The sequence below is a fragment of the Aedes albopictus genome, chromosome 2, assembly GCF_035046485.1.
Source record: "Aedes albopictus strain Foshan chromosome 2, AalbF5, whole genome shotgun sequence".
NCBI lineage: Eukaryota > Metazoa > Arthropoda > Insecta > Diptera > Culicidae > Aedes > Aedes albopictus.
In genome coordinates, this window is record NC_085137.1 from 142,691,715 (window position 1) to 142,704,407 (window position 12,693).

General features: G+C 40.5%; 1 protein-coding gene across 1 annotated transcript in view; it reads left to right on the top strand.

The window, feature by feature from the left end:
• Positions 1-9,066: 9,066 nt before the first annotated feature.
• The window catches only part of LOC109416528 (short-chain dehydrogenase/reductase family 16C member 6), a 96,442-nt gene continuing 92,815 nt past the window's right edge, over positions 9,067-12,693 (top strand). Inside the window, exon 1 of the mRNA XM_062850568.1 lies at positions 9,067-9,205. The gene's annotated coding sequence lies outside the window, so the exon portion shown is untranslated. The remainder of the gene's footprint in view (positions 9,206-12,693) is intronic.

Genomic DNA, 12,693 nt, shown 5'->3' on the forward strand with positions numbered 1-12,693 from the left:
CCCCTGCTTACAGTCAGTAGTCGTAATAGTAAAATGAAATTGACCTCCTTTCGTGCAAAATGAGGATGCCGGTCGGTTGTTGTGCATATTACGTTCGGAGACCCCGCGCAAGGAGCTACGTACCTGAATGAACAGCTGTGGCCGCTGATGATGGCTCTTTCTACTCAGTTGGAGGTTTTATGATGCGTACCTTGTTACCTACCTGCATGAGAAGGAGATTGTTGCCACTTGGGTGTTAGTTTGTGTTGTGTCTGGTGGTGTTGCTCCGGACGGTAGTTCTTGCTTCAACCGGCAAGCAGCTACTACCGAAAGTCTACTGTTTGTCTAGTTGGAAGGTGGGCGCAATTCATAACTAACGAGTTTTTTGCGTGCAAATGAATTGAGCACAATCGTTTTTCTACAATTACATTGTCAAGGAGCGAACTGCTATTGTACACGGCTACTGGTAAATGTTCATGAATGGGCGTCACGTATTTATGATTTTTAAATGCCCACCTATGAAAACAGATCGCTGCCAAAACCTTCAGATTTGCCAAGTTCTTTATTCAATAATCTCAGTGCAATGCTGAAAAGACAACTGAACTTCAATGCAGGGATGCCAGGTGAAATTTTCAAATGTCTTCACAAGGCACGGTGGTGAATTCCTCCTGATCATCCTCGGAAATTCCCCAAATCGGTCCTAAGAGAATTCCCCCAGGAGTTGCTCGGGAATTCCTCCAGAAGTACGTCGAGAATTCTTTCAGGAATTCCTTAAAAAGTTTCTTGGGAAACCTCCAGGAGTTCTTTGGGAATTCCTCGGGAATTTTTCGATGCGTTGCATGTTTCTCGGGAATCCCTCCAAGAATTCCACTAGCAGCTTTTCATAGTTTCTCGAGGTTCTTGTCCGGCATTTCCTCGGGAATTCCTCTTGGTAATCAGAAAACCTACTAGCTTCCTGGGAATTCCCAACGATTTCCTGGAGGTACTCATTGATATATCCAGATGAATTTCTGATAAACTCCTGAAATATTTCCCGGGAATCTTCTGGAAGAATTCTCGAGAAAATGCTAGAGGGATTCTCGATGAACTTCTGGAGGAATTTCCAAGGAGTTCCTAAAGAAAATCAAAATAAAAAACTTACCAAGACACTCATGGAGGAATTTCCGAAACTCTTTAAGGTATTCTCCTAGAGGCATACCCGAGAATCTCTTGAAGAAAATCTGAGTAACTCGAGGAGAAATTGCCGAGGAACTCTGGAAGAATTCCCGAGTAACTCCTAGAGGAATCCCCAAAAAAAAACTCCTGGAAAAAAAATCCGATTAACTCTACATATAAGGAATTCCCGAGGAACTCTTAGAAGAATTCCGAGGAATACATGGAGCAATTTCCACGGAATTTTCTAGCAACTCCTATGGAAATTCTAGAGGATCTCATAGAGAAATCCTCAAGGAATTCCCGAGGAACTTCTGGAGAAAATTCCGAAAAATTCATGTTGAATTTCCCGAAGAACTCCTGGAAGAATTTGCAAGGAATTCCTGGAGAAACTCCCGAGCAACTATTAATATAATTCTCAAAGAATACCTAAAGGAATTCTCGAAGAACTTCTGAAGTAATTTCCGAGGAAGACCCGGAGAAATTCCTTTGGGACTCCATGAATTTTCGAGGGACTCCTGCTATTGGGATTCCTGAAAAATTTCTGGTGGGATTCATGAGAAACTTCTGGGACAATTTCCGATGAACTCTTGGAGGAAAGGAATTCGCGAAGAACTCCTTGAAGGAATGCTTGAGGAACTTCTGGAGGAATTCCCGAGGAACTCGTGGAGAAATTTCATATCAACTCTGGAAAAATTCCCGAGGAACTGCTGGAAAAATTTCTGAGGAATTTATAAAGGATTTCTCGAGGAACTCCTGGAAGATTTTTTTGCGGAACTCCTGGAGGAGTTACCGATGAACTCCTGGAGGAACTCTTAAAAAAATCTCGAAGAACTTCTGAAGGAATTCCCGAGGAACTTCCGGAGAAGTACCATTGGAACTCCTGAATGAATTCCCGAGGAACTACTGGAGGAATTCCCAAGGAACTCCTAGATGAATTCCCAAGAAACTTCTGGTGGAATTCCTAAGCAATTTCTGGGAGAATTTCAGAGGAACTCTTGGAGGTTTGACCTTTTAAGGAATTTCCGAGGAACTTGTGGAGGAATTCCAAAGAAGCTTCAGAAGAATTCCCGAGGAATTTCTGAAGAAATTCTCGAGCAATTCTTAAAGGTTTTCTCTAGGATCTTCTGGAGGAATTCCCGAGGAACTTCTGGAAGAATTTCCAATGAACAGCTGGAGGAATTACCGTGGAATTCCTGGAGGAATTCCAGAGGAACTCCTAAAATTATTCTCGAGGAACAATTAAAGGAATTCTCGAGAAACTTCTGAGGAAATTCCCGAGAAACTCCCGGATAAACTCCCCTTTAGAACTTCAGGATGAATTCCCGAGGAACTCCTGGAGGAATTTCCGAGAAAAGAATTCTTGAGGAACTTATGGAAGAATTCCCGAGCAACTCCTGGAGGAATTCCCGAGGAAATGCTGGAGGAATTCTCGAGGAACTCCTAAAGGAATTCTCGAGGAACACCTTATTCCCGAAAAACTCCAGGATGAATTTCCGAGGAACTCCTGTCCGAGGCTCTCCTAAAAAAAAATCGGCAAACTCCTGGATGAATTCCCGAGGAACTGAAAGGTACTCCAGGTATTCCAGGGAATATCCGAGGAACACCTGGAAGAATTCCTGAGAAACTTTTGAAGGTATTCCTGATGAAATCCTGAAGAACTTCCCGTGGAACTTCTAGAGAGATTCTCGAACAGTAACGGCTCTACAAGTTTCTCGGGAATTCCTTTCCTCCAAGAGCTCCTCGGAAGTTGTCCCAGAAGTTCTTCAGGCATTCCACCAGAAGTTCCTCTGTAATTCCACTAGGAGTCCCGCAGGAATTCATTCTGGAGTGCCAAGGGGATTTCTCCGGGAGTTCCTCGGAAATTACTTCAGAAGTTCTTCGAGAATTCCTTTAGATGTTCCTTGAGAATTATTTCAATAGTTCCTCGGGAATTCCTCCAGGTATTCCTTGAAAAATCTTCCAGGAGTTCTTCGGGAAATTCAACATGAATTCCTCGGAATTTTCTCCAGAAGTTCCTCGGGAATTCCTCCAGGAGTTTGCCAACAACTTTTTCGGGAGTTCCTCAGGAATTGCTTGAGAATTTCTCTATGAGATCCTCTAGAATTCCCATAGGAGTTGCTAGAAAATTCCGTGGAAATTGCTCCATGTATTCCTCGGAATTCTTCTAGGAGTTCCTCGGGAATTCCTCATAGAGTTCATCGGATTTTTTTTTTCCAGGAGTTTTCCAAAGTGGGCGAAATCGCCCCTCAGGGGGCGAAAATCAGGTCCAAGGGGGCGAAAATTTGAAAAACCAAAATTTGGGGGCGAAAATAATAAAAAGGGAGGCAACTTTTTGAAGAATTGAAAAATATCAGAAGCATTAAAAAACTAGTCCAGAATGACAACTGAATCATTAAAAATCACTAACATTTCAAGATTTTTTGTTTCCAGGATTATTGAAAAATGTGTGTTTCGAAATCGGCTTAATTTTACAGATTTTTTTTTATGTTTTCGGCAAAATTCCAAGGGAAAGACTGCTGTATGAATTTCCTAAAGAATTTCTAAGAATTATGGAGATCTAATATTAAGTATATTAAGAAACTATGAAGAAACTTTTATAAGATTTTCGTTTTTTTACTTGATGAGAAAGTTTTGTTGTTAATTTATAGGCGTTTTTATCATGGAAGTCTTAATCAAAAACATGAAGTTTCAGACGAATTTTAGAACACTCTCCAGATGAAAGCCGTCACACATTGTTATTTCAGAGACGCTTCCCGGAGAAATTTCAAACTTTGCTTATTACTAGGAGCTATTTTTATTTGTTTTCCTCAAACTCAGCGTTGATTTCCCTCAAAACCGAGTAATGACTGTTGCCCACCAGTCTTATTTGAGTATTTGTGATCAAACATCTCGGGCATGGGAGAACACTGGTAAAATATATGGTTGAAGATAACGAGTTTTCGTGAAATTTTACAGTACAAGCATCATAACAAGTTCCAGCCTTTATTTTTCATGGAAACAAGTAAATCTCACTTAGGGAAGCGAAAAAGTTTTTCTCGAGCTCCAAGGGGGTGATACCTCCTAGAAGTATGGGAAACACGACTTGGTGGTTGAGTAGGATAGGTTGCATGAAGGCTAAATTTGGTTATCTAACCTTCCATCCTTCAGAAAAAGTAGAAGGATTACTTGTTGAGCTTCATCTGACCACAGAGTGCTTTGGATGTCAGTGATGTCATATTGGTTTCGTAGATGTTCACAGGTTTTACAGTTAGCTATGGTGCATTGTAGTCGGAAGTCTCCCGCTCCTCTCATATTGTGTGACATTCTTGTGTGTACTGTGCGGAGTCTCGATAGGACCTCTTGATCCCTCCGAGATGGGAGGTCCAGCCACCGCAATGGGCTGGGTTTAACCTTCCGGGTGAAAGACTGCTGATTTGACCATAGATTGTTCCATTCTTCGTAGATCTTGTTTTTAATCCAGACTTTGACGTCATCGACCGATATGTTTCGGGTTAGCAGTCTTCCATCTCGACCAAGATCCGCCAGATTATTTGCTTCTTCATTTCCTTGGATGCCACAATGGCCTGGCACCCACATGGAAGGTAATTTCGTTCCGGCAGCCATGTCTAGCAACTCTTGGATGCTCTGGACAAGAGGGTGTTTGTTGATTGGGGATTGCAAGGCGTCAATCACGCTGGCTGATTCCGAAACAATGAGAAGAGGAGAAAACAGAGCATTGGTATCCTAGCCGCTGATACGCTTACGCTTTGGGGGTTGGCGCCTCGACGGAAGTTGTTTTTGATGGCATCGTCTACCTTAGGATTTCGTGCCGACCAACTTCTACGGCCGACCCGACAGAGTTCGGCCACCGGGGAAGCCGAGTAATGCCCACATCTTCCAAGATTCGATTGGCTTGGTTTCCAAGAAATCCACTAGTCCTGTCTTTCGTACTTTGTAGGTAGCTAACGGCTCGGCAGTCAGTCACCAGGGGAAGTTTGAATTTTAGCGGAGTATACCAGCCTCGGCGCAGGCCGCCAGGGAAGGTGTCGATGGCAGCAAGCCGGACACGATTCGGATGGCACCGTTGTAGGATGGACTTCGTAGCATCGGGTAAGCGATATCGTCCAAGTCGGCTGAATTAACTTTGCTGATCGGGTTTGATCACCGTGGAATTTTACTAATTTATGTGGGTTGGCTCTTTTCGGTGACATAAGAAAAAGCAGCATAATTCGCGTTACGCGTTTCGGCTTACTACTCTTCAGCCCTCTTCAGACGCCTAAAACATTTATTGAGACATTACAATTTTCTTAATTAAGTTAACACATACAAAACGTTTATACAATACACTTACAACATGCTGAATGTGACCATCAGCTCGGTTTGTCACAGATAAACTAAATCAAATTTTCCCAGACCTCCCAATAAATCTTACACCCTATTCGACACCCATTCTGTTCGGTTCGTTTTCGACGTCATTCGTTCTCTCTCTCGTTCGAGGATCCGATACCACCAGGCAAACAGACGAATGTGGTGTACTCCATACCGTGTGGAGCCGAAGACGGGAAGGTGTACATCGGGCAAACTAAACGAATGCTGGAGGTACGAATTGCGGAACACAAGAACGACAGTAAAAAGAGAGTTCCCAAATCTGGCCTTGCAGTACACACGATCGAGGAAGGGCATGTGTTCGATTTCGATAGCACAACGATTTTGGAACGAATCGAACACCCAGATACCAGGATGATCGCGGAGGTGTTCCATATTAAAAAGCTAGGCGAACAGCAGACGGTAAATCTCCAGCGAGAGTGCGGGAATTTCAACACGACGTACAATGGACTATTGGCCCGACTACGTGGAGAAACCCGAGCTCGAACGAGAGAGAGAACGAATGACGTCGAAAACGAACCGAACAGAATGGGTGTCGAATAGGGTGTAAGATTTATTGGGAGGTCTGGGAAAATTTGATTTAGTTTATCTGTGACAGACCGAGCTGATGGTCACATTCAGCATGTTGTAAGTGTATTGTATAAACGTTTTGTATGTGTTAACTTAATTAAGAAAATTGTAATGTCTCAATAAATGTTTAAGGCGTCTGAAGAGGGCTGAAGAGTAGTAAGCCGAAACGCGTAACGCGAATTATGCTGCTTTTTCTTATGTCACCGAAAAGAGCCAACCCACATAAATTAGTGAATTAACTTTGACTTGTTGAAGGGCGAAGATTAGTTCCTTCATCGTGAAAGGGAGATTAAACTTCTGTGAATGATCCGGAGGCACGACAAAATTGGTGATGGAAGTCGCAGCTGCCGGGTGGCGACTGATGAAGGAATCGCTGGACCGATTGATTGATGAAGCCCAGAAATTGGGTCTCTGGTCGTAATACCGTCTATTTTTAGGCCTAGGCCTTTCTGTCGCCTCTCCCCTTGCAAGACATTTAGACGCTCCCAAAGTTCAAATGCAGGTTGGTTGTCGCTTATCTGGTCTAAGAACGAGGTTCATAACGCGTCTTTCGCTTCTCGGATGACTTGTCGACAATTATTGCGGGCCTCGTGCCATTCGTAAACAGTTTTCTCCCGATCCGGATTTCCAATTGGTAGTCTCTTCAAGCGCCTCAGGGCTTTCCGTCGGGCCTTGACCGAATTATTCACCTCGTCCACCAGTGGAGCGCCTTCCGGGTTGGGGCTGGTTCGCGGAATCGAGTCCATTACTGCCTTGCCGATGAGGGCAGAGAGGTCTATGATGTTTTCCGGAGGGTTGCCATCAAGCCGGGCTTCAATCTGCTCTTGGAAGCTGATCCAGTCTCCCTGGTCGAATTTCCATCTGGGCCTCTTGAAGGTATGTACTATTTTGTTTTTTTTAACAAATTTCCTCGATATATGTTTTATTTTAGTATTTTTCATTATTAACTCGAAAACGGTCATTAAATTTGTTTAAATACGTACATGGTGCGGCAGGAAAAAATGCGAAAAATTCAAGGCACTATTATACGCTAAATATGGGATATATATGACTATTTTTTCATGACAGTGTATCAGTCAATGTCTATATTCTAGCACTGCAAAATAAAAATGAACATATTTGATGTTTAACATGTGATAATGTAAGCCTAATAAGCGGGTACCGTAATCCGGGGTAACATTGATCAGAATTTTCTATCTTTCTTGAATAATTCTCTTGTGAAAGCAAACTTTACATGTTTTATATTTTTAAAACAAGTACTGACCCTCTGAGTATGTGTTAAGCTACTCGAAAAAGTATTGTAAAACTTTAAAACATGTTTAAATAGGTTTTTTAATCTAATTTTTGATTTTGTTGATTTGGGGTAACATTGATCATGTCAGTGATCAATGTTCATTTGTGTTGAAAATATCCTTACTTACTAAATTCGGGGTCGCTGATTTCGAATATGTTGTCCAAATTCTTACAAGTTATGTACTTTTTAAGTTATTTAAGGATTAAAATTCTCTAAACCACATATAACGCCTAAAAATAGGCAATGGCTGAGGGATTGAGAGCCGACTTTTAATAAATCGTATATTTTACTGAAAAAGAGCATTTTCATAAAAGTTTCACTTATTAAATCCAACTCTAGGATATCATATTGATGTAATACAGTGATTTCAAACCTCATATTGTATCTAGTATTCATGCCATGCATGAATGTTTGACAATGTATCTCATTGCGTTACGAAACACAGTTATGGAAAAATCGATTTATTTCAATGTTTATGAAATTCAATTTTCATGAATTGCATGTCATTTAATAGCTAAATGATAGCAGATTACGATATACCATTCGATAGCAGAAACTGATTCAATGTAAAATGCTTGTTAGAACATTTCCTGAGGTGGGTCAAGCCGATCAATGTTACCCCGCTGATCAATGATACCCCGCATTACGGTATCAATAAACTGCGCGCCCAATGGTCATTGAACAAAATGACTATAACAGTAAAAAAAAAACTAGCTTAAATTTGATGAACAACCAGACCACACTGATCCAGAGCCATGTAATTTCACATCCTAGATAAAATAAGTACATATATTTGATTATATTGTAGAGAAAATTAAAAGGTTTGTTTTATCAGATACGAAATTTAGCGACCCGTGTACTTTTTTACGGTTTTAAAATTCTCAATGTCTTCAGCTTCAGGCGTCGCCCTGTAAAGGTTAGTGACCAAAATGGTATAATTTTTAATTAACTTTTCAGAAAACTAGCCTATTAGAGATCATGGAACGTTGAAACATAGATTGGTTAACGTCAAATGGGCGAAAACGAGGTTTGATGTTGAAAAACACTTTCGCATTTTTTCCTGCCGCATACTGTATTTTAATAAAAAAAAATCGATTTTACCTAGGTATTATATAAATCGGCTAATATCTCAAGACTTTGGAAATTTGATGTCTTCTGCAAACTTTTTCAGAATAAATAGCCGAACAACTTTGCCGAAGACACCATATCGCTAAAACGTAAATTGGCCAAAATGACTTAGGGGCTGTCCATAAACCACGTGGGCATGAGGGGGGGGTCGGGCAATGACCATTTTGTATGGACAAATAAAATATTTTGTATGGACTAGTGACCACGCGGGGGTGGGGGGTTGGGTTCGAAAAGTCCCAAAAAAAATGACCACGTGGTTTATGGACAGCCCCTTATAGGACTTTTATGCGAATAACGTTAAAAAAAATTACTACCGCTCAGAATACCGACCTTGTTCGTAGAAATATTTTCTCTAAAGACACTAAATGAGGATCTCGACATCTCGACGAGCTAGAGGTTTTATCCGTGTATTTTCAGTCCTGTCCCAGTGTGCGTTGGTTTGCAAGTTGTTCAAACCTACGGTGGTACATGTTACCCTAACTTACCCTGTGTTGTTATTGTTTCGATGACCAGCGCATGCGCTCTATTGTCATCAATAAAATTTAATATCTGGGGTAGGTACCCCAGTGCAACGATACTCGATTGTTAGTGTTACATTAATATTGCATCGGTTAGTGGTTCACAAACCGGCTATTAATATAAATACAATTTAAGGAATAACATGTCTTGTTCTAGTGCGTGAAGTGTTGCAAGTGGAGAGTTATACAATTCGAGGTAAAAATAACGACTAAGTTGATGGTAAATACGGATTTAACCGCGATGTCAAACTTTAGTAAAATGGATTGTGCTAATACGGATTCTTTTAACTCATATTTGATGTAAGGTGTCATTTGTGGTGAAACTTTGTCAGAAAATTATTATTGACATGTGAAATGAGATCATGTTCCGAACACCGCCCAGCTAGATTAATGCGATGGCATCTTCATCAAGCACCCTTGGAAGATTATAATATATGAAATGTCATCTAAACAAACAAGAACATCATATTATAGCCACCGGCCGGTCCGGGGCTCGGCTGGTTGACCTTCTCGGGAGCCACGCGTCGTACCCGGAGTTGGAAGCTGCCGCGGTCCAAGCACACACTCAAAATCTAATTGCTTTTCCTTTCATGTAAATCCGCTCTCGCTCTGTACCTGCACACGGCAAAAGAAGTGTAAACAAAAAATAATTTGATTCAACTACACAATCCCGAACAGATTATAATAAGAAACTAAGAATCAAATCACATTTTATTCGGTTATTGTACAATTTTAATAATTCTAGATACGTAAACGTAAAATAACACATACGGTATGAACAAAACCATTTTTACATTTTTACCGAGCTTCCAGCTTCGGCAACGAACTATAAAGTGTATAACATGAAAGTTACCATTATCATTTTTACAAATTATGAAGATTTTTCTGAGTTTCATTCTGTTATGTGACAAGTAGTTTTTTTTAAGTTGCTTGTATTGTTTAAATTTAAATTGTTTTAAAAATACAATCAACCTAATTCAAGCCTAACTTTACCAAAACACCGTTATCTAACAAAATTCACGAACGGAGAAAATCGAAGGGGAAGTTCGCTGTTCCCATAGTAACTCATACATTCAGTGAGAGAGAAAAATCCAGTATTTTTTCGCTAATCCTCCCCTCTAAGGTAAGTGATACAAGTAGTCCCTAACGAAATTACATACGGTGTTTGGTAAAGTTAGCCTTAAATTAGTTTTAATGAAAAAAAAATGTTCGTTATTAGACCGAGATTACCCAGCCCTGGGCTAAAAATCTTGTTAATAAAGATAATAATAACAATAACTTCTAATTACGTTATTATTGTTCATGCATTAACATGTTTCTTTTGTAATTAACCTCTACCCGGAATCTGCTCAAAATGCTCATAATGTTATGAGAAGATGATGCTTGTAGTTTGTGCGTCACCGGTCTATGGTTGGTACACAACAGTGGGAATATCTCCTTCTACGAGAGGGCAGGGGTTTCCTCGAACTCTGCCACCACCGGGAGGCAAATGGCAACGATGCGGTATAGACGGACGGACAGACAGACAGTTGGATCATAAATTACTACTTATGTCACGGGTCGCATGGAAGAAGGTATTTGGCATTCCGGCAGCATGTGCCTTCTAACAAAAAACAAAACGGTGACGACGGTTATGGCTGTTGAATGAGCATTACCTACCTGGTTGTTTTAGGTATGTGCACGTAGATGCTTACCTTCCCCTCGTATGCAAATGCATAGTCTACGACGGTGATATAGCCATGATTGTGTATACGTGTCGTGCAGGAGATTATTACCGCATATATTATTTTTCATTTACACTTCGCAGAGCGAAGTGTATTTACCTTCTAAAACGGTTTGTTTTTATCAAACCCCTTTTACTTTCATTCAGGAAATATAAAGAATTTGTATGTTGTAATCTTTGTTGAGACTATAAATGAAGATGGTTCCAAACATTATAAAATGCATGCTTCTGATCGTAGTTCAATACACAATACAACAAGCTATGCAAAGGCAGGCACTGAACAACTGTGAAGATGTTTAAAATTAAGTTCAAACTAGAAAAAAATAGGAGTTGAATAACATGGGAAAAACAATCAAAAGACATTTTATTTGCGCATTTGTAGGAGTACACTAAAGTTGACCAATATTTGGAGTATAAATTTTCGAACTTTCTTTTTCGAAAATCTACAAAAATATAGAAAAAGCACCGAACATTTATTGTTTTCTTATTTTCCGCAAATAAATGTTCAATAAGGCAGAATCAAAGCTATACGATTTGTTTTAAACCATTGTAAACTATTTTTATTCTAACAAGAATGCCGATAGCCATATATAATCACTTGTGGTAAGTGCTAGGAAGTAAAGTTATAATGATTGCTATCCACAGCACCTAACGGAGCCGAGCCTTGCTTGTATGGTCATTATTACACAGGTCGTCTAATGCATGAGCGCATGGTGCACCTGGCCGCTTGAAGCTAAGCTGAACCCGTATGCAGCTACATATATAGGTACTTATCTATCACACCACCAACCACGGTCTTTGACGGCCGGTCACTTCGACCATCCGTCCGCTTCCATCCGTTTGTCTCTTCGGTTTTACATAAACGTGCTTTGCTCGAGACTCGGTTTGTTTCCTCTGAAGCCAACCATCTATCTGGCAGTACCTATAGCAAACCTCCTGTGCATAAGTTGAGTTACATTGCACAATGGCTCAATGAGCAAAATCAACGGGCATTACATTGCTCAAGATCTAAAGACATGTTTATACTAATTCTGCTTGGTATAACGTCTCAACTGATACAAAATCTGCTTCTATATGCTTCTGTCATGCGTGTATCGAGTGACAGACACAAAGATACTCTATGCCTGAAGGAAGTTAAGCTATTTTCGATTGCGAAAAGTTCCGTGGCCGATTGGGAATCGATCCCGCCACCCTTAGCATGGACTTGGTGAATACCAACGTGTTACAACTGTATTTCTTTTAGCAGTCCCGTGGTAGAACTCGAGGTTAATTGGGACAGCTTTAGCTGTAATTATTTTATTTAGTATGTTTTTGTTCATAAGCATAAGTTTTACAATTTTTACTTACAATTTTAACAGTTTTGTCGTACTAATCCTCTAGTTTTAATATATTTAGTCCGTAGTATCTATGTTTGTGTTTTTGTAGCTAGGTGGATAAATTCAAGTTAGATAGGGAACAAATTATAGATTTTAGGTTGTAAACTCACTTTCAGGCTATCAAATTCACAGAATCAATTATTAGATACCAGGATAATTAAATTTCCAATATTGTAGGACACAATTTCTTTTAAAGTTCAAGAGTAATATAAATAGGCTTGTTGCTTCTTCAAAGTGCCACGTAACTGACCCTGACGTTTCTCTTGGTATTCCCGGTGTATGACATCTCACCAGTTTCCCGTCTTCTGACATCTCGGATCGTCCGTAGCCGCCCTATGGTAAATTGTAGCTGCAACGGGCTAGGGGTGCTCGTCGTCACATCCCCCCACCCGTAAACCATCCGGATCAATTTCCGGTTTTCCTCCATCTAAGACGTCGAGCAACTCCAACTTCACTACTGGTCTCCGCAATAAGCCATTCGTTGTCCGCACCCACGCCTGACGCATCCGACCATCGCTACCTTGTACGACTTTCTCTATTCTTCCCCTTGTCCATTGATTCCGTACCGCTCCATCAACAACCAAA